At 40.8% G+C, this 22,890-nt stretch overlaps 1 pseudogene; it reads right to left on the reverse strand.

Annotated features, from left to right (window-relative positions):
- Window positions 1–305: 305 nt before the first annotated feature.
- LOC133752614 (zinc finger protein 131-like) lies at window positions 306–22,809 on the reverse strand (annotated as a pseudogene).
- Window positions 22,810–22,890: the final 81 nt, after the last annotated feature.

Below are 22,890 nucleotides of genomic sequence, written 5' to 3' on the forward strand. Positions count from 1 at the left end.
AGGAAGACCCTTTACCACAACTGAAAATAGATACATTTGTTCCCAACTATATATATGATAATATCATCCATTTATGTTTCCAGAAATATACTTCTCAAAGCTCCCTTTCATTTATGAAAATGATCCCTCCTTTATGGCTTATTAAATGAGAGGAAAAGAATCGGTTTGTTTCACCAAAAACAGCGCAGCACAACAGGAAATACATTGACTTTGGTCTGTTTATCTGTTAGCTTAAGGACAGTCACATTGCCCATAATCAATTAAAAAGCTCAACATGTAATTTTTAAAAATATTCATTTGTCATTTCAATCTAAACCTGGCATAACTGTTCTGTTCTCATTCCCTGTCTCTTCAGCTTGGGAATCCACTGTTGTTTTTGTGTCTAAACCCTCAGCATCTTCTTAATCTTCCCTGGCAGTTTCAGCAGCATCTTCAGGGCTAAGCTTGCTCTCCTCTGAGTTCATGACTTCAGGGGCCACATGACCCAAGTCTGCCTCTAGAAGCTCAGGAGAAGCCTGTTTGTACTTCTACTGGCATCTGATTTACTTATTCAATGCACAGCTCCTCTGCGAGTACTTCAGTATCTTTTTGAGTCTGAATCCTACCAACTTCTACGTAACTCACTTTGACTTGCTTTGGAAGCTCACCAATATGCAAATCGTGTAGTTGGCCATCCTGGAACAAATCTGGATGGACCTGTTCCTCAGTCACTTGTGCTGAATCCACCTGGACCTGAAGTCAATGTTAGCACGTGCACTCTCCCAACTTCTTCTATGATATTCATTGATGTCACGGGTTCAGTTTGCACATGTGTATCCACTGAAAGTGTGGGGTGTTAGTCCACCCGTATAGGATGAACTGGGTCCGAGGAAAGGTAAGACAATCAGACACAGCGGGGAGCCAAGTCTAGTAGCAAGGAGTCATTTACTTCGTGCGTAACAGAACCTTTTATACCACAAAACTGCAGAGTCATTGGGGCAGGGCTAAGGACCAACCAATCACTTAAAAAATCACCTTACGGGGGGATTTCTATAGGACTAGCCCTATGTCTATACACTTGTTACTAGTTTTGTTACCTCCCCTGATGTTGCACAGCCAATTAGTTTTAGTGGTAAACAACTTTGGATTCAGCTCATCTTACTTCCTCTGGGTGCCATCTTACTCAGCTCCGCGCAGCTCCTTTCCACGCAGCTTGGGTGGGGGCACCCGGGGGCAGCTGCACATGCGGAGCCCCCGGGCCTGGCCTGGCTGTGCCATGGCTGTGCTCATGCCCCGCAGATAGGACTTCAGCAGCTACTAGACCATCTGAAATATGAGCATCACTAAGATGCCTCCTTAGTTCACTTCCTCGTATGAACCACAAGTCACATAAAGTACAATGGTTGGGTTTATTTCCTGAGTACATTACCAAATGATCTTTGAACTGGTCCCAGCTATTAAACACACTATTACAGACCTGGCATTCATAATGTTTCTTTCTTCCCTTTTTTGTTCCACGGCATTTTGGCATGCAGTAAGGTGACAATTGAGGGTGCTATTGCCAGCAAATTGTTCATGACAATTTGGACATTCAAAAGGTTTTCGCATGTACGTGTCTGAAGATGCTATTTAAAAATGTCCAGGCCGGCGCCGCAGCTCAACAGGCTAATCCTCCGCCTCGCAGTGCCGGCACACCGGGTTCTAGTCCCGGTCGGGGCACCAATCCTGTCCCGGATGCCCCTCTTCCAGGCCAGCTCTCTGCTGTGGCCAGGGAGTGCAGTGGGGGATGGCCCAAGTGCTTGGGCCCTGCACCCCATGGGAGACCAGGATAAGCACCTGGCTCCTGCCATCGGATCAGCGTGGTGTGCCGGCCGCAGCGCGCCTACCGCGGCGGCCATTGGAGGGTGAACCAACGGCAAAAGGAAGACCTTTCTCTCTGTCTCTCTCTCTCACTGTCCACTCTGCCTGTAAAAAAAAAAAAAAAAAAAAAAAAAAAAAACAAGTAAAAAAAAATGTCCAAAGTGGTGGAACTATCTCACAGTACTGACGTGTTAATTTTTCCCCAGGTCTTTGCTTTTCACTAATTCTACCTTCAGAAGGGTGGTAACAATTTAGGTACTGTTCGACTGCATTCTCCAGAAGATGCATTTGATTGCATATTTTACACTTGAAACTCAGTGGAGTGTGAATCTATGTGTTCTTGTTGGCTTATGGGTCAGATGCACAGCCATCTTCTTTAATCTGCCCTTTCCTATCATATTGACAGTACTTGCTGGTTACATCAACCAAGAGTGTGGGAGTAGAATCATCAGTGGAAGCTGTGCTCTGTATGTATATTATGGACTGCTTAGAAGTCACTTCCTCTGATGTCTCCATGCCTTCTTCTTCCACTTCAATTGTGCCCTCAGCAGTCTCCACCTCAATTTCACAGGTTCTGATTCTGCAGATGAAAAAAACTCAGTGATAACATTTGAAGTTTCTGTAATCTTTTATTTATTTATTTAATTTTGGCCTCACTTTTTCCTGTAGTATTCTCTAACGGAGCTGAGGTTTCTTTTTCCTGACTTTAAGGGTTTTGGTAGCTTCTACCATTTGTAGAAACTCTGCTACTTTCCACATATCATTGGCTTTTTCTTCTCCTTGTATCATTCATTTTTCTGTATATGTGAACTCAAATGACCAAAGGCCATTTTACTAACACCTTCTATCTCCACTAAAGGTTTCTGAGTAAACTCCTGAAAGAAGTTGTAGGACATAGTGTCAGCATCCAAAACAGCCTTGTGAACCTTAAAATGGTGTCCGTCAACAGAGTAAAGTCAGTAAATTGAAGGCATTTCTTTGTCTCTGGCCTCCATGGCTAGGAAGATGCTCTAATTGGACTCGAGATACACGAGCTGCAGCAGAGCGAGCACAGCACCCCAGGCTCTGGAAAATAAGGTGTGCAAGTCTGGCAAGGGAGGCAACCTGACCACTGCAGCACCCTCCTCATGTCTGCCAATCCCTTCCACCCAGCTGGGCTCCCACCACCCTGGGACCCAGTCCCAGGCAGTGGCCCACAATTATGCCTGTGTATCAATGGCTTTCTTTTAGTATTTATGTAAGTTGGTTTAATTTACTATGTTTTTTTCATTTTATATAAAAAGTTTCAATCTATATTTGTCTACTCACATGAATATAAGAACATATACTCCCTTCCCGTGTGTAGCATGAGATACAGACTATATGTTTAAATCCTCATTTTTTTTTGACAGGCAGATTGGATAGTGAGAAAGAGAGACAGAGAGAAAGGTCTTCCTTTTTGCCGTTGGTTCACCCTCCAATGGCCGCTGCAGCCGGCGCATCTCGCTGATCCGAAGCCAGGAGCCAGGTGCTTCTGGTCTCCCATGTGGGTGCAGGGCCCAAGGACTTGGGCCATCCTCCACTGCCTTCCCGGGCCATAGCAGAGAGCCTTCCTGGAATAGGGGCAACCGGGATAGAATCCGGCGCCCCAACCTGGACTAGAACCCGGTGTGCCGGCGCCGCAAGGCGGAAGATTAGCCTGTTAAGCCACAGCACCGGCCATAAATCCTCATTTTTATTTGTCCTTTAATTTTCTTTAATAATCTCAGGGCCTTTGATATCCAGACAGTTATTTTCTTTTGTGCAACATGTACATTCTAAGTTGAAGTGTTCTGACACTTACTTAATTTCATGATTTTATATACATTATCCATAATTTATAATAAAGTTTGCTAGTTTCAATGATTGATGCCATTGCTTTAGTAATGTGTCCTTATTTCTTTAACCCCTTGAACGTTCCATTTTCATTTTTCTTTGGATGTTCTGAACAATATTTTTGTAGGAAAAGTAGTCATCAGTATATTTTCTGAGTTATTTTTAAGTCTGAGGGTATCTTTTTGTTAATTTTGCACATAAGTGATAGGTTATTTGGGCATAGAATTCATGGGTGAAACTATTTTCTCCTGTTATTCAAATTTCTTCAGGGCTTTTGAGTATTGTAATATTTTTATATTTTCTTTTGTTATTTTTTAAAGTGTTATTTTGTGCCTGCTGATAGAATTTTATTTTGGTCTTGAAATTCAATATTATATAAGTGCAAATCTCTTTTCTTAATTTTGTCTAGTATTTAGCAACCTTCACAATCTGAATATCCCAGTCTTTCTACTGCAAAGGAACATTTTTTCCATTATTTTTGGTTATTTCTTCTAAGTCATGTACTCTTTTTATACTTCTAGATGCCCTGTGTCATTTTTTCATGTGTTATACTTTTATTGTTGACATTCATTTATACATCCTGGAATTTCTGAATTCTGCCATAATTTCTCAAACTGGACTTTGATTTTACATTCCAAATTAGCCAACATGTTAGTATGTTTTTAAATTTGTGGGTTTTTTCTGAGAGTCATTATTTCTAACATCAAATTATTTCCTTTGTATGTATGCAATGTCCTCTTGTCTGCGTTAACTTTAAATTGTTAAAATGGTTATTTTTTTGTTAGCATGCTAATTATAAAGCTGCACACCTTTTGACTCATTTGCTCTTACTAATGTAGGCAGGTAGCTGCTGAGCAGCTGGGGACTGCCAACACTGAAGCCCTGTGCACCTGCACTACCCAAACCCTACTTCCTTCCATATGGATCCAACAGGACTGCAGGCTCAGCACCTGAGCCTCACTTTCTATCATGCACCAGATGCCATGACACTTTCAAAGAGATTACTACATGCACTGCCTCCCTGCCCCAAACTCTACCTCCTTTGAATATTCAATTATGCCCTGCCCCAGGCACCACCCCCCTGCCCTTTACATGTACTATTCCTTTAAATAAATCTTACTTTCCAGCTCACCTCTCTTTACCTCTCCTCCTTCGTTTCCTTTGTGGCATGGAGACAAGAACCTGAAACATGCCTATCTTGAAGTCTCCCCCACAATGCTACCTTATTCAACAACAAACCTCTTATTTTTATTGAAACATTGTGCAGCATGAGATTTGTTTTTCTGTAATGCATACATCACACTACATCAAAAAATGTATACCCCATAATTTAATTTGGATTTGAGAGGAATCTGTCAGCTTAAGGACTCACACACAGGGACAGTTGTCAGTGTGTTCAATGGTTTTTTTTGACTATTTTCTCTGGGATAGCACTGAGTTAGGGCGTTACCCATGGCAAATCAAGCTGCATGACTCTGCCAGGCTAAGCAAGAGTAGTGCAGGGCAAAATCTATCCAGTCATGTTGGTAGCTATGGCACCAAGCTTCCTTTTTAACAGGTACTTTCTTCTCATTAGGACCTCACTAAAATTAGGGATCTAACGTTAGATACTATGCACTCCCATAGTTTGAGTATATTGCCAAAATCAGGATGGCTTCCTTTCTTCTATGTATCTCTGCCTTTCAAATAAATAAATAAATCGTTTTTAAAAAAGTCACAGTTTCATAGGGGGAAACCATAGTAAGAAAGGGACATCTGGATTTCAGGAATGAAGAAACAGAAGTTGAAAGTAGGCATATCGCCTAGAGATTAAGATGAAATATAGACCTTACAAAGTGGGCTGTTAATCCCTATTTGAAGAAACAATCTATAATTGCCAAATAAAGCTAGACTCTCCTTTCTGTTAAGTAAAAGACTGACCTGTTACTCACAGGACACATCCCCAAACTCACAAAGGGTCATGACCCAAACTGAGCTGCTTACCTCAAGACACAGGTGGATAAAAAGAATCCTTTTTAAGACTGAAATGCCAATTGAAGCTGTAATTTCAAATTTCATATGACATGGATAAAATAGAAACCATGAGATGACAAATATACAGAAGTATTGAATCCTATCAGGCTGAGGCATAAATAATCAGGGAAGTATTTCAGATATCCACAGAAGAGAAAAACCTCTAATGATTGCATCACAGGTAAACATACAATATAAATAACCAAGAGACAAACATACCACCAATAATGAGAATACATACAAGACTATAGAAATAATAAAGAATTATGATAGCATTTATAGAATGGGTGTCTATTTTATGGAAGACTTTGAGGGGCTGGCGCTGTGACATAGCAGGTAAAGCCATCACCTGCAGTGCTGGAATCCCCTATGGGCACCGGTTCAAGTCCTAGCTGCTCTGCTTCTGATCCAGTCTCTGCTATGTCCTGGGAAAGCAGTAGAAGATGGCCCAAGTCCGTGGGCCCCTGAACCCATGTGGAAAACCCAGAAGAATCTACCAGTTCCTGGCTTCAGATTGGCAAAGTACTGGCTGTTGCAGCTAATTGGGGAGTGAACCAGCAAATGGATGACCTCTCTCTTCCTCTCCTTCTCTCTCTCTGTGTAACTCTGACTTTCAAATAAATAAATAAATCTTTAAAAAAAATAAGCCTAGAAACTAATGAAATCATAAAAAAAGACTTTGAGACAAAGTTCCTAAAAATAAGAAAAGAATGGGAAGTCAAAACAGTCAGACTTAAAAGAAACAAGTAGAATACTAGGAAGCAAAAGTATAGTCACTGAAGAAAATGACTCAGGTTAAACAGGCTAGACAGAAATGAAATGACTATTAGTGAATCAACCAACAGATAAATTTCTCTAAGCGTAGTAGAGAGGGATTTAAAAATAGGGCCCATATAACAAAAGCTACCAGACATGACATAGAGACCGAGTAGCTACAAGACACAGCTAAAAATAGTTAAGAAGAAACAAAGAGAATTTTTGGAAATAGGGTGGTGAGTAATTTTCAATAAACTGATGAAGAGATTGACTGGGTGACAGGATTGAATTTAAAAATGTATCTAGAGAAGATGGCAGAATAGTGAGGGTGCACACTGATAGTCTGGGAAAAGATAGTTCAGGAAAAGGCTTGGGAAAAAATTGCAGAGGAAACTCTTCCGGATCTAGTGGATGTGACACGGAGGACCTTCAGGGAGAACAAGGATGCCCACAGCGTGGAAGACCAGCCGCAGAGTCTGCACGCCAGTGCTGGAAGGGGAGCTGAGACAAAAACCTCAGTAACCCGAGACATTGGCGGGGGAAAGGCAGAAAGAGTCTAGAGGGAACGAGGCTTGAAGCCCCACTGGGGGAAGTTCACCAGGCTGACTCAAGGAGAGGAAAAAAACGAATAAATAAGGGGAACTGGCATGAACACTAGCCTCTCTCTCCACTCGCCTTACAAAGCCAAGCAAGACAAAGAGCAGGCACCATTTTGGACATACGTAAAGCAGCGCCCGCCATCAGCCAAGCAGAAAAACCTGACTCTGGTGGGGAGAAATAACAGGAGGTTAGGACCTAATGAAAGTGTGGAGATAACGAACTGAGACTGTGAAAATCTGAGGGTGGGCGAGAGAATTCACCGAGTACACAAACTTGGTAACCTTGGCAACCCAGTGAGAGACTGCAGAGAAATTTAAAACCACACTGAGGGCTTCATAAACCCTTTGTATGTTCCCTTGGGTAGAGCAGACAAATACCAACAGGGGCCAGATTTCATACATCAACTACACTCAATTCCACTCAGCCGTGTGGAATTACTTCCCTTCTGAGTCAAAAAGAGAGAGAGAGAGAGCAAGAGAGAACAACCTGGGTGAGTCACGTTTGGCACACCCTTAACCCTGAAGAACCAAACAAAGCTCTCAGGCCACACCCATCACAGCCTCTAAGCATCCATCAAAAGCAGACAGTCCACTTAATCTAGAGTCATAGTATAACGAGAAAAAACACTACAGCGAAGAAACCAAAGAATATCTCCAATATGCCAAACAACAAATATAGAAACCGAGGTAACAAGAACAAGGAAGACACTATGATGTCCCCAAATGAAAAAGACATCCCAATTCAAGATTATGAAGATGATGAGATAGAAGAAATGCAAGAAGTGGATCTCAAAAAGTTGATAAGAACATTAAGAAGTTCTCAAAAACAAATTCTTGAACTACAGAAATCCTTACTGGACAGGATAGAACATCTCTCTCATGAAAACAAAATATTAAGGAGGAATCAACATGAAATGAAGCAACTAGTAGAACATGAAACTGTGATAGTGACGAGAAATCATAATGAAATGAAGAATTCAATAGATCAAATGACAAACACGTTAGAGAGCCTTAAAAACAGAGTCAGTGAAACAGAAGAGAGAATATCAGACTTAGAAGACAGAGCACAGGAAAGTATACAGTCAAAACAAAAAAAAGAAGAGGAAATTAGAAATCTAAAAAATATTGTTGGGAATCTACAGGATACTATTAAGAAACCCAACATTCGGGTTCTAGGAGTTCCTGAAGGCATGGAGAGGGAGAAAGGATGAGAAGGCCTTTTTAGTGAGATACTAGCAGAAAATGTCCCAGGTTTGGAGAAGACAGAGACATCCTAGTACAGGAAGCTCATAGAAGCCCTAGTAAACAGGAATAAAAGAAATCCTCACCACGACATGTTGTAATCAAGCTCACCACAGTGAAACATAAAGAAAAGATCCTAAAATGTGCAAGAGAGAAACGTCAGATTACTCTCAGAGAATCTCCAAATAGACTCACAGCAGACTTCTCATCAGAAACTCTACAAGCTAGAAGGGAATGGTGAGACATAGCCCAGGTACTAAGAGAGAAAAACAGCCAGCCCAGAATATTATATCCTGCAAAGCTGTCATTTGTGAATGAAGGTGAAATAAAGACCTTTCACAGCAAACAGAAATTGAAAGAATTTGTCGCCTCTCGTGGAGCCCTGCAAAAAATGCTTAAAGAAGTGCTACACAAAGAAACATAGAAACACGGCCATCAATATGAAAGAAAGTAAAGGAAGAAAACCTACTAGTAAAAGATCATAGGAAGCTCAAAGCATATACTAGAAAATATCTTTGGGAAACTGTCAGGGCAAAGTTACTACTTATCAATAGTCACATTGAACGTTAATGGCCTCAACTCTCCAGTTAAAAGACACAGACTGGCTGAATGGATTAAGGAACAAAACCCATCTATTTGCAGCTTACAATAAACACATCTTTCAAACAAAGATGCATACAGACTTAAAGTGAAAGGTTGCAAAAAAATTTCCTTGTCAACAGAAACCAAAAAAAAAGCAGGTGTAGACATCTTAATATCAGACAACATAAACTTTAACACAAAAACTGTTAAGAGAGACAAAGAGGGACACTATATAATGATTAAGGGTTCAATTCAACAGGAAGATGTAACTATTAAAAATGTATATGCACCTAATTACAGGGCACCGTTTTATTTAAAAGATACGTTAAGGGACTTAAAGGGAGACTTAGACTTTAATACAATAGTACCTCCCTCAATACTCCACTCTCAGAAATAGACAGATCAACAGGATAGAAGATCAACAAGGAAACAGCAGGTTTAATTGACACTATTGCCCAAATGGATCTAACAGATATCTGCAGAACTTTAAATCCTACATCTAAAGATTTTACATTCCTCTCAGAAGTGAATGGAACCTTCTCTAGGATTGACCACATACTAGGCCATAAAGCAAGTCTCAGCGAATTCAAAAGAATTAGAATCATACCATGCAGCTTCTCAGACCAGAGCAGAATGAAGGTGGAAATTAGCAACTCAGGTATCCCTAGAGAGCATGCAAACACATGGAGACTGAACAACATGCTCCTGAATGAACACTGGGTCATAAAAGAAATCAAAAGAGAAATCAAAAACTTTCTGGAAGTAAATGAGGATAACAGCACAACATACCAAAACTTATGGGATACGGCAAAAGAAGTGTTAAGAGGAAAGTTTATAGCAATAGGTGCCTACATCAAGAAATTGGAAAGGCACCAAATAAATGAGCTTTCAATTCATCTCAAGGATCTAGAAAAACTGCAGCAAACAAGACCCAAATCTAGTAGGAGAAGAGAAATAATTAAAATCAGAGAAGAAATCAACAGGATTGAATCCAAAAAAGCATTACAAAAAATCAGCCAAGCGAAGAGCTGTTATTTTGAAAAAATGAAAAAAATTGGCCGGCGCCGCGGCTCACTAGGCTAATCCTCCGCCTTGTGGCGCCAGCACACAGGGTTCTAGTCCCGGTTGGGGCACCGATCCTGTCCCGGTTGCCCCACTTCCAGACCAGCCCTCTGCTGTGGCCAGGGAGTGCAGTGGAGGATGGCCCAAGTGCTTGGGCCCTGCACCCCATGGGAGACCAGGATAAGCACCTGGCTCCTGCCATCGGATCAGCGTGGTGTGCCAGTTGCAGCGCGCCTACCGCGGTGGCCATTGGAGGGTGAACCAACGGCAAAAGGAAGACCTTTCTCTCTGTCTCTCTCTCACTATCCACTCTGCCTATCAAAAATTTGGAAAAAAAAAAAGAAAAAATGAAAAAAATTGACACACCATTGGCTCAACTAACTAAAAAAAAAACAAGAGAAAAGACACAAATCAATAAAATCAGAGATGAAAAAGGAAATGTAACGACACCACAGAAATAAAAAGAATCATCAGAAATTACTACAAAGAGTTGTATGCCAGCAAACAGGGAAATCTATCAGAAATAGATAGATTCCTGGACACATGCAACCTACCTAAATTGAACCAGGAAGACATAGAAAACCTAAGCAGACCCATAATTGAGTGAGAAATCGAAACAGTAATAAAGGCCCTCCCAACAAAGAAAAGCCCAGGACCAGATGGATTCACTGCTGAATTCTACGAGACATTTAAAGAAGAACTAACTCCAATTCTTCTCAAACTATTCAGAACAATCGAAAAAGATAGAATCCTCCCAAATTCTTTCTGTGAAGCCAGCATCACCTTAATACCTAAGCCGGAAAAAGATGCAGTATTGAAAGAGAATTACAGACCAATATCCCTGATGAACATAGATGCAAAAATACTCAATACAATTCTGCCCAATAGAGCACAACAACACCTCAGAAAAATCATCCACCCAGACCAAGTGGGATTTATCCCTGGTATGCAGGCATGGTTCAATGTTCACAAAACAATCCATGTGATACACCACATTAACAGACTGCAGAAAAAAACCATATGATTCTTTCAATAGACGCAGAGAAAGCATTTGATAAAATACAACACCCTTTCATGATGAAAACCCTAAGCAAACTGGGTATAAAAGGAACATTCCTCAATACAATCAAAGCAATTTATGAAAAACCCATGGCCAACATCCTATTGAATGGGGAAAAGTTGGAAGCATTTCCACTGAGATCTGGTACCAGACAGGGATGTCCACTCTCACCACTGCTATTCAACATAGTTCTGGAAGTTTTAGCCAGAGCCATCAGGCAAGAAAAAGAAATTAAAGGGATACAAATTGGGAAGGAAAACTCAAACTATCCCTCTTTGCAGATGAAATGATTCTTTATTTAGGGGATCCAAAGAACTCTACTAAGAGACTATTGGAACTCATCGAAGAGTTTGGCAAAGTAGCAGGATATAAAATCAATGCACAAAAATCAACAGCCTTTGTATACACAGGCAATGACACGACTGAGAAAGAACTTCTAAGATCAATCCCATTCACAATAGCTACAAAAACAATCAAATACCTTGGAATAAACTTCACCAAGGATGTTAAAGATCTCTATGATGAGAATTACAAAACCTTAAAGAAAGAAATAGAAGAGGATACCAAAAAAGGGAAAAATCTTCCATGCTCATGGATTTGAAAAATCCGTATCATTAAAATGTCTATTCTCCCAAAAGCAATTTATAGATTCAACGCAATACCAATCAAAATACCAAACACATTCTTCTAAGATCTAGCAAAAATAATGCTGAAATTCATGTGGAGACACAGGAGACCTCGAATAGCTAAAGCAATTTTGTAGAACAATAACAAAGCTGGAGACGTCACAATACCAGATTTCAGGACATATTACAGGGCAGTAGTTATCAAAACAGCATGGTACTGGTACAGAAACAGATGGATAGACCAATGGAACAGAATAGAAACACCAGAAATCAACCCAAACATCTACAGCCAACTTTTATTTGATCAAGGATCTAAAACCAATCCCTGGAATAAGGACAGTCTATTCAATAAATGGTGCTGGGACAACTGGATTTCCACGTGCAAAAGCATGAAGCAAGACCCCTACCTTACACCTTACACAAAAATCCACTCAACATGGATTAAAGACCTAAATCTATGACCCGACACTATCAAATAATTAGAGAACATTGGAGAAACCCTGCAAGATATTGGCAACAGCAAAGACTTCCTTGAAACGACCCTGGAGGCGCCGGCACTCAAAGCCAAAATTAACATTTGGGATTGCGTCAAATTGAGAAGTTTCTGTACTGCAAAAGAAAGAGTCAGGAGAGTGAATAGGAAACAGACAGAATGGGAAAAAATACTTGCAAACTATGCAACAGATAAAGGATTAATAACCAGAATCTACAAATAGATCAAGAAACTCCACAACAACAAAACAAACAACCCACTTAAGAGATGGGCCAAGGACCTCAATAGACATTTTTCGAAAGAGGAAATCCAAATGGCCAACAGACACATGAAAAAATGTTCAAGATCACTAGCAATCAGAGAAATGCAAATCAAAACCACAATGAGGTTTCACCTCACCCCGGTGAGAATGGCTCACATTCAGAAATCCACAAACAACAGATCCTGGTGAGGATGTGGGGAAAAGGGGACACTACCCCTTGTTGGTGGGAATGCAAACTGGTTAAGCCACTATGGAAGTCAGTCTGGAGATTCCTCAGAAACCTGAATATATCCCTACCATTCAACCCAGCCATCCCACTCCTTGGAATTTACCCAAAAGAAATTAAATTGGCAGACAAAAAAGCGGTCTGCACCTTAATGTTTATTGCTGCACAATTCACAATATCTAAGACCTGGAATCAACCTAAATGCCCATCAACAGTAGACTGGATAAAGAAATTATGGGATATGTACTCTATAGAATACTATATAGCAGTAAAAAAAAATGAAATCCAGTCATTTGCAACAAGATGGAGGAATCTGTAAAACATTATGCTGAGTGAAATAAGCCAGTCCCAAAGGGACAAATATCATATGTTCTCCCTGATCGGTGACAACTAACCGAGCACCAAAAAGGAAACCTGTTAAAGTGAAATTGACACTATGAGAAATGGTGACTTGATCAGCCCTTGCCCTGACTGTTGATGAGCAACTTAATATGTTATCCCTCTTAGTATTTTTTATCTGTTCTAGTTAACACTATTGGTTGAATTCTGTAATTAATACACAGTTATTCTTAAGTGTAGAAACTTAACTGAAGTGATCCCTGTTAAATATAAGAGTTGGAATAAGAGAGGGAAGAGATGTATAATTTGGGACATGCTCAATCGGACTTGCCCCAAATGGTAGAGTTAGAAACATACCAGGGGATTCCAATTCAATCCCATCAGGGTTGCATGTGCCAATGCCATCTCACTAGTCCATTTGATGAATTTCTGTTCACAATTGATCATAATGATAGGACTAAGAATCAAAGGGATCACATAAACAAGACTAGTGTCTGAAAATACTAACCGATATAACAAAAAAGGGAGAGAACGATCCAACATGGGAAGCAGGATACACAGCAGACTCATAGAATGGCAGATGTCCTAAACAGCACTCTGGCCTCAGAATCAGCCCTTAAGGCATTTGGATCCAGCTGAATAGCCCGTGAGAGTATTTCAGGCATGGAAAGCCAAGACACTCTAGCAAAAAAAAAATGACCTAAATGATAGATCTCCGTGAGTGAGATCCCAATGGAAAGAACAGGTCATCAAAGAAGGAGGTACCTTTCTCTGAAGGGAGGAGAGAACTTCCACTTTGACTATGACCTTGTCTAAATATGATCAGATTTAGTGAACTCAAAAGGCTTCCATAGCTTTGGCAACTCATGATAGGAGCCTAGGGTGATTACTGATGCCATAAACAAGAGTGTCAATTTGTTAAGTCAACAACAGGAATCACTGTGCACTTACTCCTCATGTTGGATCTCTGTCCTTAATGTGCTGTACACTGTGATTTAATGCTATAACTAGTACTCAAACAGTATTTTTCACTTTGTGTTGCTATGTGGGGGCAAACTGTTGAAATCTTTACTTAATATATACTAAACTGATCTTCTGTATATAAAGATAATTGAAAATGAATCTTGATGTGAATGAAAGGTGAGAGGGAGCGGGAGAGGGGAGGGTTGTGGGTGGGAGGGAAGTTATGGGAGGGGGAAGCCATTGTAATCCATAAGCTGTACTTTGGAAATTTATATGCATTAAATAAAAGTTTTAAAAAAAATTATCTAGACCTAGTAATGTATTGATGAAGTTGAAATCAATAGTTAGTAATTAAGTAAAATAAAAAGATTTAAGTAAAATAAATTTAAATTAAGAACTAAGTAAAACAAGATTTTTTTTATTTTGTAAGATTTATATATTTATTTGAAAAGCAGATTTACATAGAGGGAGAAAAAGAGAGATCTTCCATTTGCTGGTTCACTCCCCAAATGGCTGCAACAGCCAGGGCTGAGCCAGGCCAAATCCTGGAGCCTAGAGCACCATCAAGGTCTTTCACATGGGTAGTAGGGACCCAAGCACTTGGGCCATCTTCCACTGCTTCCCCAGGCACATTAGCAGGGAGCTGGGCCAGAAATAGAGCAACCAGGACTCAAATCAGTGCTCATATGGGATCCTGGCATTGCAGTAGTGACTTAACTCACTGCACCACTATGCTGGCTCCCTAAAACAAGTGTTACTACAAAAACATTCAATGGATGAAAAGTGGTCTTTTCAATAAATGATGCTGGCACAACTGTACACAGTGAACCCAGAATGAAGCCTCACACCTTATGCAAGTTAGCTTAGGTGGATCATAGATCTAAATGTAAAACATAAGACTATAAAAATCCACATAATATTAACAATAATGAGCTTTGAGATTGAAAGGGTATTTTCTAAGCTTTGAGTAATAAAATTATTTTTAATCAATCATAATAGAAAACAGAGTAATCTATCATGCTGTACATTCTACAGCAAAATACATTACAAAATTGTTGACACATGAAGAGGATATAAAAAGTATGTACTGTTTGGTGCAGCAGTTAAGGTACCATTTGATGCCCCCATTGCATATAGGAGTACCTGGGTTTAGGGCCATACTTGTACTACCAACCACAGCTTCTGGAGACAATGCACATCCTAAGAGGCAGCAAGTGATGGCTCAGGTAGTTGGCTCCCTGTCATCCACATGGAACATACAGAATGAGTTCCTGGCTGTTGGCTTTTGCCTGGCATAGCCCTAGCTGTTATATACATTTTGAAGGTAAACTAGCAGATAGAATACCTCTCTCTGCTTCTGTCTCTTTGTCTCTCCCTCTGTTTCTCTCCCTCTCAAATAAATAAAAACAAATTTTTTAAAATATACACAGCAAAAAATATGTGTAGGACTTGGTTGAAATGTTAATACATACATACATATAGAGAAAGTGAAACAGATAACTGCTCTAGGTGTTATGTTTTAATGTCAGCTCTTTAAATTTTGTAATTTGCTGTAATTTCTTTTCTAAGTAAACATTGTTTTGTGTCAAATTTTAATTTGTAATTTTTTATCATTTTTCTTAAATGGGTCCTCCCAAATTGTCTATGCCTCAGGTCCAAAAACTCAAGAGTCTACCCTTAGGGCTGCACAGATACAGAGAGTACAGGAACTAGGTCACAGTTTTGCTGAAGAAATACTTCTCTGGAGAGCTGCCTGTTCCACTGTGAAATGATTATCTCATCAGAATTTCTAAGAATTTGCAATGTGAGAAAGTGAACTAAAATATTTACTTGAAAGTTGTTCCCTCAGAGAAGATAAATATTTTTTTCAAATTTTTGAGAATTCCTTGGGAGAACATGTGTCCTTAAATTGCCCCAGTGTTTTTCTGGAATTCTCTATCATTCTTTGACCACAACCACAAAAAAAAAGGCATGAGTTCTGATGAATTTCCTGAAATAATATGAATGATAATTAATTTGAGCTGTTAGGCACTGCAGATAAGATTTATTCTTTAGTAAGGATCCATTTTTATTTCTGCCTATCTGATAAAATGAACTAAGAAAAGTGCCAGATATTTTAAAAACTGCAACCTGTACATCACCTCCCCATAAAACCAAGCTTTGTATTTCCTGTTTTCCTGGTCTATTTCCTTTTCCCCATAGCACTTAAACTCACTCTATAACATAAAGCATGTATTGCTTACTAATTTTTTTCATTTCCAGGTTATTTGAAAGGCAGAATAACACACACACACACACACAGAGAGAGAGAGAGAGAGAGATTTCCTATTGTTGTGTCCGAATTTCCTAATCAATGCACAAGGCACAGTCACAGATGCAAAAGCAGAGATTTATTTGTTACCAGCTGGCCGGGACCCCCTACCCGCACACAGCCATTTAGCAGCACACAGGCAAGAGGCCATCTCGCTTGCATAAGAGAGATTTTTAGAGCCTCACCTTTACAAGGGTGCAGTGCATAGGTTACCTTCTTATTCTCTACATGGCAAGGTATTAGGACCTAACATGTTTGTTGGTTCATTTAAACATAAAGGCTATACGTTATGCAATAATAACACCACACAAAGGAGATGGCATGGGGAGGAACTGGCAGGAAGCATTGGGCCATAAATTCCAGGGGAGCTGGTGGGGAGCAGAAGGTCCTAAATTCCAGGAGAACATACTTTCTTTGTTCTCAAGGACCCGGCCTGCCTCCTTCCTGGTCCAGGATGAGGCCCCTCATGGCATTACAGCAGGCAAGCAAGCAAGCCAGAGTACAGAAGCAAAACCGGCGTTTAGCAAGCTAGGGACTCCAACTCCCACATTCCCCACACTATCTACAAGTTCACTCTTCAAAGGCCCACACAGCCTGGTCCAGGCCAGGCCAAGGCCAGGTCAAAGAATTCATTCCGAGTTTCCCACACAGGTTGCAGAGACTCAAGTACTTGAGCCATCATCTACTGCCTCCCAGGCTGTGCATTAGCAGGAACCTGGAATCAGAAGCAGATAAAGGACTCAGCATATGCAGGGTCTCTGATGTGGGACTCAGCCATCACAAGCATTGGTTTAATGACTATACCAAATGCTTGCCCCTAAATTGTCTTAATCCTACCATTACAATGGAGACTATAGCAATGCCTGGCACAAAGTGAATGTTTAAGCAAATGAACTGTGCTGTTAACACTAAATTCATGACCTCACATCTCAAATTGTTTATCGATAATGCCTCATAATCAAAGTACACTTTCCCAGTATGTTTTCTTCTATACTCTCAAAACTATGTCAAATTTTTTGTTAATTTTTTTGAAGTTCTATTTATTTATTTGAAAGCCACAGTGAAAGAGAGAGAAGGGGGGAGAGAGAGAGAGAGGGAGAGGGAGAGAGAGAGAGAATATTCCATCCTCTGATTCAGTTCCCAAATGTCTGCAGTGTCCCGGGCTGGGGACAGGCTTGAAAGTGGAGGTGGGACTCATTCCTAGGCACTCTGATATGAGATGTGGTCATACCAAGAAGCAGTTTAACAATTGCACAACACCTGCCCCTATTCTTTTCTTACTCAATTTCATCATCTCTAGCCTGGTGACTGGTTCATATTTATTTAAGAAAAAAAAGTAACCAAGCTTTTGGGGAGGGAACTGTGGTGTAGAGGGTTAACTCACTACTTGAGATGCCCATGTCTCACACCTGAGAGCTGGTCCAAGTCCCTGCTACTCTGTTTTTGATACAGCTTCCTGCTAATGCTCCTAGAAAGGCAGCAGACAATATCCCAAGTACTTGGGCTTCTAACACCCACATGGGAGACCTGGATAGAGTTCTCGGATCCTAGTTTCAGCTTGGCCCAACAATGGCTATTGTAGTCATTTGAGGAGTGAACCAATAGATGGAATCAATCTCTCTCTCTCTCTCTCTCTGTCTCTCTGTCTCTCTCTCTCTCTCTCTCTCTGTCACTCTGCCTTTCAAATAATAAAAAGGAACCAAGCTGTGTCCTATCTGTTCCCCCACACCCCATCCCACTAGAATCTAAACTTCAAGAAATGTTTTTCACTTTTTTATGGCTGTATGCCCAATACTTAGAGGAGAGCTTGACACATGAAAGGAGCTTAATAAACACATATTTTAAAAATGAGTGGATAAGTTATCATGAAGATATATTTACATCCTGTTTCATTGAATTTCAGATATATAATATAAATTTAAGTATCATTATTTACTGTTAACTGGCACAATGAATATCTAGTTCTTATCCAGAGGTTTACAGCCTTCTGGAATTTGGCCTCATATTTGTTTTTAATTCCTTAATATCAACTGTGAATCCCAATCTAGTAAAACATCTTGCTCAGTTTGTCAGTAAACTGATAAAAAGAAGCAAACAAGAATGTTCTATGCAATTTATTGCTGTAATCAACACTCACTTACATGTGCCCTTATTCTTCTCTGCAAAAATAAATGAAGTACCAACAAATGCCTTTCCCTTGCTTTAAAAGGAAAAGTTTATAGAAGTAGCACTCGGCCGGCGCCGTGGCTTAACAGGCTAATCCTCAGCCTTGCAGCGCCGGCACACCAGGTTCTAGTCCGGGTCGGAGTGCCAGATTCTATCCTGGTTGCCCCTCTTCCAGGCCAGCTCTCTGCTATGGCCCGGGAAGGCAGTGGAGGATGGCCCAAGTGCTTGGGCCCTGCACCCACATGGGAGACCAGGAGAAGCACCTGGCTCCTGGCTTCGGATCAGCACGAAGCGCCGGCAGCAGCGGCCATTGGAGGGTGAACCAATGGCAAAAAGGAAGACCTTTCTCTCTGTCTCTCTCTCTCTCACCATCCACTCTGCCTGTCCAAAAAAAAAAAAAGTAGCACTCAATGTCGCAGAGTAAAAATCTCATTAATATGGCTGTTTTAAGGCCATATCAGTCAGTAAAGAACTGGTCCTAAATCTAGGACATAAAAGTCGAAAGAACTAAAGTAAGCTTGGTGTGTCTGCACTCTTCTTTTCCTCTTTTTTTTTGACTAATAATAAGCAATGAAAAATAGCAGTTTCATGTTCAAAGTATGTTCAAACAAAATAATATATGACATCATAGGCACACTAGACCTTACACATATGAAAAACAGTTAAAATTAAGACAGTGTAAAGGAGGAGACAATATTTGCATCAGACATTCAGAGATAGGAGACATACACAGCATACATTTTGTAGAAAATAGGGATTAGGAGCTGGCATTGTGGTGTAGCACTGCCAGCATCCCATGTGGGCACTGATTCAAGTCCTGGCTGCTCTACTTCCCAGCCAGCTCCCTGCTAGTGTGCCTGGGAAAGCAACAGAAGATGGTCCAAGTGCTTGGGCCCCTGAACCCAATTGGGAGACCCAGAGGAAGCTCCTGGCTCCTGGCTTCAGTCTTGGCCAGCCCCAGCTGTTGTGGCCATTTGAGGAATGAACCAGAAGATGGAAGATCTCTCTCTCTCTCTCTCTCTCTCTCTCTCTCTCTCTCTCTCTGTGTGTGTGTGTGTGTAACTCTGCTTTTCAAATAAATGAAATAAATCTACTAATCTACTAACTTGTTAAACTTGTCTGAACAGGATCTAGTTTGAGGCACTAAGAAGAGTAAGACATCAGTTTGAAAAGAGTCCCTATCAGAGCAACATGAATTCTGCTAAAATTGAACCATGAAGAAACATCACATTTATGGTGAAACTTGATTGAAAGAATGGTTAAAACCACTGATATTTTACGAAAAAAATTAGGGGGACAATGACCCAAGGAAATCAGCACTGGTGATTTGAATAACTCATACTAAGTTTTTCACTTCATTGGTCTTTCTATAGGATTAATTTTTATTAATCTTTTCAAGTAAGTGAATTTTTTGTGTTATTTAGAATTTTTTTTCATGTTTATGAAATGGCTTTCATTTTATTAAGGGACAGAAAAAAGAAGGACAAAGAGACATAGAAATCTTCTATCTGCCAATTCACTCCCCTAGATGCCTGCAACAGCCAGGATTGGACCAGAATGAAGCCAGAAGCCCACAGTTCAGTCTGGGTCTTCCATGTGGGCGTCAGGGACCAAAGTACTGGAACCACTACCTTCTGCCTCTTAGAGTGTGCATTAAGAGGAAACTGACATCTGAAGCAGTGCAGAGACTCAAACCCAAGTACTCTGGTATGAGGTGCAGCCATCTCAAGCACCACTGTGTCAAATGCCCACCCTCTCCCAGCTTTAAATTCAAACTTAACACCATCAGCTTTCTGGGTTCTCAGCCCTTTGAACTCAAGTGGAAGTTCACATGGGCTCTCCTGGGCCTCCATTTGCCAACCACAGATCTTGGAACGTCTCCATCTCCTTAGTTTCATGACCAATTCCTCATTTTAAACACACACACACAATCTATTTTTGTTTCTCTGGAAAACCCTGATTAATATAACCCTGTCAAACTCTCCAGAAAGACCCAAGCTTGCCAACTCACCTTGACTTTATCTCAGTGAGACTGATTTCAGATTTCCAACCTCCAGAACTCTAAGAGAATAAAGTTACATTGTTTTCATTCACTGATTTTAGTGAATTTGTTATAAAAGCAAGAAGAAACTAATATACACACATGTAAATAAATTAGGTAAAATTCTGAATTGTGTTGTTTAGTTATACTATATCATTACTCTTTCAGTCTGAGGTCATTTTCCTTCTGTCAGAAGTATTTCTTTGGGCCAGCATTGTGGCACAGCTGGTTAAGCCAATGCCTGAGACGCCAGATTGCATATAAGAGCACCAGTTCAAGCCCCAGCTTCTCCTCTTCCTACCCAGCTCTCTGCTAAAGCTCTTGGGAAGGCAGTGCAGAATGACCCATGTACTTAGACTCCTGCCATCCACGTGGGAAACCTGGATGGAGTTCCAGGTTCCTGGCTTCAGCCTGGCCCAGACCTGACCATTGTAGATATTTGGGGAGTGAACCAGTAGATGGAAGATCTCTCTCTCTCTCTCTCTCTCTCTCTCTCTCTCTCTCTCTCTGTCTCCCCACCCCTAACCCCAGTAACTCTCCCTTTCAAATAAATAAAATAAAATCTTATAAAAAGAACTATTTCTGGGGCTGGCGCTGTGGCATAGTGGGTAAAGATATCACCTGCAGTGCCAACATCCCATATGGGCGCCGGTTCAAATCCCAGCTGCTCCACTTCCAATACAGCTCTCTGCTATGGCCTGGGAAAGCAGTGGAAGATGGCCCAAGTCCTTGGGCCCCTATACCCACATGGGAGACACGGGGAAAGCTCCTGGCTCCTGGTTTCAGATTGGCCCAGCTCTGGCCAATGCGGTCATCTGGAAAGTGACCCAGCAGATGGAAGATTTCTCTCTCTCTTTCTCTCTCTCTCTCTCTCTCTGCCTCTGCCTCTCTAACTCTCCCTTTTAAATAAGTGAATCTTTTAAAAAACAAACAAACAAAAAAGAACTATTTCCTTTAACAATTGTTTTACTAAAGACCTGCTTGTGACAATACTCTCAGACTTAGTTTTTAAAATTACTTTTTAAAAACATGGATTTGTTTTTATGAAAGGGATATCAAAGAGAGAGAGAGAGGGAGAGAGAGAGAGAGAGACCTTCTATCTGCTGGTTCATTCCACAAATGCCAACAATAGCAAGGGCTGGGCCAAGCTATAGTCAGGAGCCTGGAACTCCATTGGCTCTCCTATGTAGTTGGCAGAGGCCCAAGTGTTTGGGCCATAACCTGCTGCCTTCCCAGGTGCATTAGTAGGAAGCTGGTTTGAAAGCAGAGCAGGCCGGCGCCGTGGCTCACTAGGCTAATCCTCCACCTTGCGGCGCTGGCACACCGGGTTCTAGTCCCGGTCGGGGCACCGGATTCTGTCCCGGTTGCTCCTCTTCCAGGCCAGCTCTCTGCTGTGGCCAGGGAGTGCTGTGGAGGATGGCCCAAGTGCTTGGGTCCTGCACCCCATGGGAGACCAGGAGAAGCACCTGGCTCCTGCCATCGGATCGGCACGGTGCACCGGCCGCAGCGCGCCTACCGCGGCGGCCATTGGAGGGTGAACCAAAGGCAAAAGGAAGACCTTTCTCTCTGTCTCTCTCTCACTGTCCACTCTGCCTGTCAAAAAAAAAAAAAAAAAAAAAAAAAACAGAGCAACTGGGAATCTGGCACTCTGATATGGAATGCCAGCATCACAAGCTGAGAACAACAGCCCCACTATTTATGCTGATTTTCAGGAGTTTATGATGTATCTAACTATGGTTTCCTTTGCATGTGTTTGGCTTGAAACTCACTGAGCTTCTGGAATGGGTGAGTTTATTTCTTTTATCAGTTTCAAGTCTTTGGCTATAAACTTTTTGAATACTGCTTCTGCTTTATCTCTCTTCTCCACTCCTGGGACCATAGTTACCCCTATACTTCAGCTTTTGAATATGTCCTATTTGTCTCTTATACTATCATCCGGTCTTATCCATTTTATTTTATGCTCTATGATTCAGTTTAGGGGCTATTTACTTATCTCCTATTTAACTGATTCTGCTCTATCCAATCTACTGTTAAAGCCATCCATTGAGTCATTAACTTTTGATATTATATTTATCAAGTCCATAATGCCCACTTCAGTATTTTATATAGATTCCAACTTTAACATGAAATAACCCAGTCTTAAACTATTAATCATTTTCTCCACTGAACTGAACATTTTCATCATACTTGTATGTAATTGTACAGTTACTTGAATATCTGGATCACTCATGACAGTGCATCCATACCTTAACTGTCACATAAGCTTGCCTCTTTCTGTGTCTTCTAATTGTTACTGTATGTCTAACATCATTAATTAAAGGACTATACAAACTCCAGGTGTTGGTATCTTCACCATAGACAGTTTTTCTGATCATCTCTGTTTATTGCATATGAGTTGGGGCTAAGGGGATAATCATATCAATCTAATCAGTGGTTGAGTTAACTTTAGACCAATT

This window comes from Lepus europaeus, chromosome X, assembly GCF_033115175.1.
Source record: "Lepus europaeus isolate LE1 chromosome X, mLepTim1.pri, whole genome shotgun sequence".
Taxonomy (NCBI): domain Eukaryota; kingdom Metazoa; phylum Chordata; class Mammalia; order Lagomorpha; family Leporidae; genus Lepus; species Lepus europaeus.